Raw genomic sequence first — 6,999 nt, 5'->3', positions numbered from 1 at the left:
TCTGATTTTTGTAGCCTCTGTGTAGGCTGTTATCCGCTGGGGGATTCTGTCGTTCAATTCTTGACTGGCCTCTTCTGTTAGGCAAATCATCTTGATGTTCGGTGTTTGGCTGGATGCCGAATTCCGCTTGGGGAATATTTATTGATATTTTTTATTTTTCTCCTTTTGTAGGGGTGCCTCTTGAGTAGGCGACTAGGGATTTGGGGATCTTATGTATCCCAGAGTATTATTTAGGAAGCCTCTGCAGGCTTAGCCTCACTCAGCGCTTGAGTCAGAGAGCTATCTTCCACTGAGGAAGTTTCAAGTCCTTTGACTGAATATTTTGCTTGGATGATCGCGCTTCCATTGGGGATTTTGACGATCTTGCTTTGATAGCTCTCGCTGGGGATTTGTTCCATGAGCTTAAGCTGAGTTTTCTCTGGGGAGTATTATTTCTGCGAGCCTCTCCAGGCTCAGTTATTCTGAGAGAGTATTATTTCGGCGAGCCTCTCCAGGCTCAATTATTCTAAGAGGGAGTATTGTTTCGGCAAGCCTCTCCAGGCTCAATTATTCTGAGAGAGTATTATTTCGGCGAGCCTCTCCAGGCTCAGTTATTCTGAGAGAGTATTATTTCGGCAAGCCTCTCCAGGCTCAGTTATTTTGAGAGAGTATTATTTCGGCAAGCCTCTCCAGGCTCAATTATTCTGTACAATTGGAATCTTTGCCTTTTTTTGTCGAATTTTGACTTTTTCTGTATTTTTGCCTTTTTTGTCATTTTTTGGCTTTTTCTGTATTTGATTGCTTTTTCTGTCGATTTGCGGCTTTTTTGTTGACCGCTGCCATACACAAGCAATTTTTCCTATTTTTCTGTTTTATGCAATTGCCTCATGAAGAGGTCCTTGAAAATTTCTTTGTGGCTAATACGGCCATATCCATTTCAGTACGCCCGTATTGAGTTGAAAATTTGTTCATAACCCTATTTTTAGTACGGGTGTACTGAACATGATACGGGCGCATTTGTTTTTTCTGAAGTTTGATTTATTTATTTTTTTTTTTTTTTTTTAATAAACAGAGAATAAGTGATCTTCCAGTACACCTATCATCTGTATGCATGTATGCGGTATGATGCACCTAATTCTATTTGATTCATTTTTCAAAAGAATTAACCGATGCGTTTCTCTGTTTGAATTTTGCCATTCCTCCAGACGGGCTGTGCAATGCCGATTTCTGTAGCCGAGGAATGATGCGTGTTATATTGAGATTTGGTGTTATCAACCAAGTGATTCTTCCCTTCCTTTAGAAGATATGTCAACCCTCCTATTGACCACTATATCTCCATGTTTCCACTAGATTATCCTAAAATCGCTTGGGACAAGAGAGAAAAGAAAGGAAAGGTATATATTTTTTGAAAGTTTGTGTTTTAGAGGGGTTTTTATTTTCATTTTGAAAAATGGTTTTTGTAAGAATGGCTGGCCAAGGTAGGCTTATTGTGTCTAGGCTTGTTTGTTTAAGCATTTATGAAGTTAATCAAATCTTGTTATTGACGTTGTGATTTGACAACTTAGATAGCTTCCCTTGAACCTTTCTTTTTGAATTCAGTTCATGGTACCATCATGGATTTATTTTCGTTTTTTGATTGTCCTTATTTTTGCCTAAAACACCCTTTTGTGGCGTCTTAGCGGACTTTTGTTTTTGTTCATTTTTGCAACCCTAACTTTTGCCTAGGTCACCCTTTCGTGGGATTCCTAGCGGGTCTTTTGCTCTTATTTTTGCGCAGCCCCCTTTTTGGGTTTCCTGCCGAGCTTTCTTTTATTTTAAAAGATTTCTTTTTATCCATGATGGCACTTGTCGAGGCCAAGGAAAGGTGCTCTAAGTTGTCACGCACACTTCCACATAAAAATGATGTGGGTTTATTGTTATTAAGACAATTTTAACCTCATTCATGCTTATTCAAACAGGGTTAAAAATAATGTGGTTTAGAGATTTATTGCAAGCAAGAAAAGAAGCAATAAGAAATAATAAAGAATGATTTTATTATAATCATAATGGAAACATGTGCCCTTTCGAGGCTCGGGGGTCGGGCTGTCCCCGAGGAGTGATCTCTAATAGTCATCAGGTCTATACATCCCTATCAGAAGGAGAAAAGCACTTGATGACAACGACCGGCCTTGACGTTTGTGAACCGGCCTTCCTAAAGATCTGGCTTAAAGAACGTCGAGAAGGATCTTGGTTCCTCTTCGTCCTTTGATCTTTATTAGGGTTGTATCCTAACCCTTGTTTCCCCGGATTATCTTTGATAATGGGTAGCTCTGGAGTCCCTTGGGAGTCCTTGCCAAGTCCTTGTCCGGGCAAGTATCCGTTCTTGGTAAGCATGTAGGCTACCTTCTTCATTTCTTGGGGAAACGTTTCAACATTGGCACTTTCCAATGCTTGGAAGGCGGTCTCTAGATTTTCCTCCTCGGATTCTTTATTTTCCTTTCCTTTATTCTTGGGAGCTTTTATCATGAAGATCATTGGGAGTGTAGATCCTGCCACTCCTAGTCATGCCCCCAAGTCCAGCGATGTTAGAGAAATCGTTGTTGGCAGAAAAATGGATGTCATATATCCATGGCACAGCCTTATTTGATTCATAGGGAAAAGGCCTTGGAGTAGTGATCCTTAACGGTGTCGGACCTTCCCCTTTGTTCGTCTTGATTATCAACAACGAAGTTGTCGTGTGCTCGCTTGGCGCAGTTGTTGGTTTGCATTTGATAACAAATGGCGTGCGATCCACTCTTTGATTATACGCATCGATTAATTCTTTCTTTTTATTAATGTTTATTATTAAATTACTTGGAGAGATGTATGCAAATGAATGAATGTGAAATGCAAAGGCAATTGAGAGATTTCATAAATCAAAAACTTGATTTCATTGATCATAGAAAGTGTACAACTTATCATACAATGCTTTGAAGCAATTTTTTACAATATGAGAAAAGCCGATAAAAACCCACAGGCGGGTTCATTTTTCTCCTCCATTCGTCTTCGGCTTCCTCTACATGGCGTGCCATTGCTTCAACTTGCGTATGGACCGCTTGGCTCATATCATCACTGATCTTCTGAGCGTCCTTCGCTTTTTGAATGTGATAGTTGATCATGGCCTATAGCTCATTGAGCTCGTCTTCGGCTCGATCCTTCTCCTCTCGGAGTCTAGCCATTTGTGCTAGTCCTTCCCTTTCCCTCTTGCGGAAGTTGGAAAGGCTTGCGGTTTGTTGTTGAGCAACTTCCCGCCATTGTTGTGCGTCGGATCGAGTCAAGAGCAGATCGTCTTGCATGTCCTTGATCAACTGTGCCTGCCTTGCATACTCGGCTTCAAGGCGTGCTATCTTTGCGTTAATTTCTTGGAGTTGACTACTCGGTTCAACCTTTGGCATTTTGGATGCCCGAGTAGCCTCCTCATTGAGGTTAGCACATTCATCCTTGAGCCGCTCTATCTCGTGGTCTTTCTTCTTGCATTGCCTTTGTAGACCATCAATGATGAAACTGGATTCTTCATTTTTCTCTTCAAGAACTCTCATCTGAGCTCCCATAATTTCCAGCTTCTTGGTCAAGGCGTCGACTTGTTCTTGCATTAACCTCCTTGTGGTTGCGGTTGCGCAAGAGGTGGATGGTTGAGACACCCCCCTCTCGCTCCTCCATATCTCGTAGTCGGTGGAGGCGGATACCCGAGGCTTTCCAAGCTCTCGATCTCCCTCATAGATTGGCTTCTCCCACGCTTCTAATGACAGCGTGCATATCCCTCTGATGCTCGGAATCAAAGGAGAAACACAACCCTCCAAGCTCCTCTTTAGTAGGAATAATTTGAGTCCTCATTAGTTGTCTCATAACCAATCTAGGTGAGTAGGCTATGCAACCTCTGAGGCCCATCAATGGTATGCTTGGATAACTGCCGCATCTTGTCAATACATTACTTGGACGGAACCAAGGACAAACCCATGTGAAGTGCTCAATACTCCACTGTTCCATCTCTTCCTTCCACTCGGAAGCATATCGGCGGCGTACGGGGATCTTCGAAAAACTCCTCAACGGATCGGGCAAGGTCCCCATGTGACTAGAGGCATAGAAGTGTGTGATGCCCCACACATACAACAAGGAGGTGCAGCATCGGATAGTCTTCCCTTGCTTCTGTTGAGATAGGTTAACAGAAAGCAAGGTGTCGGCAAGAATGGCAGGCACGGGACTCTTCATGTGTACGTCCCAAGCGAAGAAGGCGTCCATAGCAGCATGGTCCACTGTGTTAGCGTGAAAGGGGAATAAGATCGTCCCAAACACGGCTAACGCTAGAGTCTTGTTGAAAGCTAACCAATCTCCCTCACCAGCCAAGGAAGAAAGGTGGTCTTCAATCATAGCAAGCTTCCAACCCCTGATACTGCCGTTCCCCACTAAAGCGGATGATCGTGATGGCAGTTTGACTTGAGTTGCGACCCTCTCTACGGCCACATGATTTCCATGGAAGATATAGACCCCTGCTGATTTGGGCCATCGTAGCATGAGCTCATACTCCTCGAGAGTAGGAACTAAGTCAAACTAGGGGAACTCGAAACAATGCAGATCGAGACTCCAAAAATGGACCAAGGCTCTCAGAAAAGCTGGATCCACACAAATCTTCATCAAATCGAGAACTCGTCCATAAGATTTTTCAAACTCCAAACGAGCTTCTCGTGGCATCAAGGAACAGAGGTGATCCAACCTCTCGGCACGGTACAACAAGAAGTCCACTTTCTTCAACTGCCCTTGCATTCCCCTAGATCCCTCCATAATCTACAATAAAATGCATGATATGAGATGATGGTGGTGAATATGCATGCATAGTGTTTATTTAACTAAGCATTATCATGTTTTCGGGATGTCACTAAGATGATGCATGATATTGCTTGGTTTGGATAAATAACCCTTTTTTTTTTCTTCTTTTTTGGGTATTTTGTTTTTTGTATTTTTTGGGTGAAAAGGGAAACTACCTACATGAATGTGATGATGGTAGATGTTAACACCATGTAATGGAAGATTTTTATTCCCATTTATTCTTATTTTAAAAAGGGGAATGTTGTATGTTTAAAGAATGCAATGTATGCTCAAACAATGTCACATAAACAATGCACACACAATTCACTCATCCACGAACAGTCACGAGCGAATCACGAGGTAGGGGTATCCTGCAGAAAAGTGCATATTCAAGGAGGTTCTAATTGTTCTCACTGGTCTGAGGCCCCCAAGGTGCCCCCATTATAGGGACCCAATTCCTCTCGTCGTAAGTCGATGGAAAGTTCCAACGCACTGTCGGACTCAAGTTCATGGTTATCACCTTGAGTGATGCTTTCCGACAACGGTCTACGGGCACCTATAGACCCATTCGACAACCGGCCGTACTAACATCCACTCCCTATGGCTTTCCACTCATGCCCCCGGGTATAGAGGGAACTGTTGTGTGCAAAGGTTTGTGTGTAGTTTTTATTTCAAACAATTGCGAAAATTTAAACATACAACAGTTATTAAAGCCAAATAGATAAAACATGTTATCATACAAGTAAGGGGTAATAAAGTAATTTTAACTATTATTTGTTAAAAATAATCTGTCACTAAATGGGACTGACTCTCGAGGCTTCCCCAGTGGAGTCGCCATCTGTCGCCACCGGCCCGAAACGGGCTTTCGGCATTCGCGATGGATGGTTGGACTCTTTTATTTGTTTAAAAATATGGATTGCTAGAATGACTTATTCTCAAACTGAGACCTTGTCAAACGAGCAATTTTATTAAAAGGCTCACCAATCCATGTTAATCCCAAGCGGGACCCTCTATGGATTAGTGGTTTTCGCAAAAATTAGGGTTCTTGGAGTCGCCACCAATGTTTTACTCAAAACATTGGAAAAAGAAGTTTAAGGCAATCGATTCAAAAATCGACTTCGGCCATGACAACCAGAGTCGGGTAAGGGAGTCGGTTACGCGTGGGGAAGGTGTTAGCACCCCACAGCGCCACTTTCGGGTTCCCTATGACAGATTATTTCTAAAAATAATAGTGCGAAATTACTAAATTACCCCTATTTATTATAAGCGATTGTAAATTAAATATCTACATGATGATAAATTTAAATATGCAACAATCAGAAAGCGGTAAAAGAAGGGATTTTTAGAAAAGAAACCTCTTGAAGCGTGCTTTTTATATATCAATGAAGTCTAGGAGGCTTTTTGGCACTCCCTCCCTCTACAAGCTCGCTCGCTCCTTCCTAAAAATAATTTTTGACTATGGAAATCCAAAAGATTTCCCTTCGACTAAGTTCGAATCTCCAAGCTAAATGCTCGGAATTCCAGAACTTCGTCGGATCGACTCCCAGAGAGATTTCTAGGGCAGAACACTGCTCAAAAACCCCAGAATACTCAAGGAGGGAGTCAAAACTGTGTGGAAAAGTGTGGAATGACGTCCAAATGACGTCCTATTTATAGGGATGAGGCGCAGTACGGCCCCTGGGTTCAATACGGCCCGTATTGAGTTTTTGTACTTCAATACGACCGTATTGAATTCAGTACGGCCGTATTGAAATACAGAAACTTCAATACGGCCGTATTGGTTTCAGTACTGCCGTATTGTAGTACAAAATGTGCAGTACGGCCGTACTGAACTCCAAGGAGGCCGTATTGAGCTCCAAACCTCCCACTTTCTTATTTTTGGCTACTCTAAGACCTCTAAACCTACAGATAGTCATCCTATGGTCTTCTGGGAGTCCTTCTGGCTGACTTTCCTTTGATCTTTGAGAGTCTTCGAGTCTTATTTTCGACCCGGACAATTTTAGGGGTCTACACCCCCTCTCTTTGTATTTCTTGAGATTTTTGTGAGGCATTGTAGTGTGAAGGGTCGCCAAAAAGCACCAAAATCTCCATCTTTGAAGATTAATAGAGCTCGTTCAATAGGTATTTCAGCTAATTTTCTTCTCTCTCTTTTATTTTCTATTTTTAATAAATGTTATTTATAATAAAAATAATCATGTA

This window comes from Cajanus cajan, chromosome 10, assembly GCF_000230855.2.
Source record: "Cajanus cajan strain Asha chromosome 10, NIPB_CcT2T_4, whole genome shotgun sequence".
In the NCBI taxonomy this organism is placed as follows: Eukaryota; Viridiplantae; Streptophyta; class Magnoliopsida; order Fabales; family Fabaceae; genus Cajanus; species Cajanus cajan.
Note: the sequence above shows the minus strand (reverse complement) of the source record.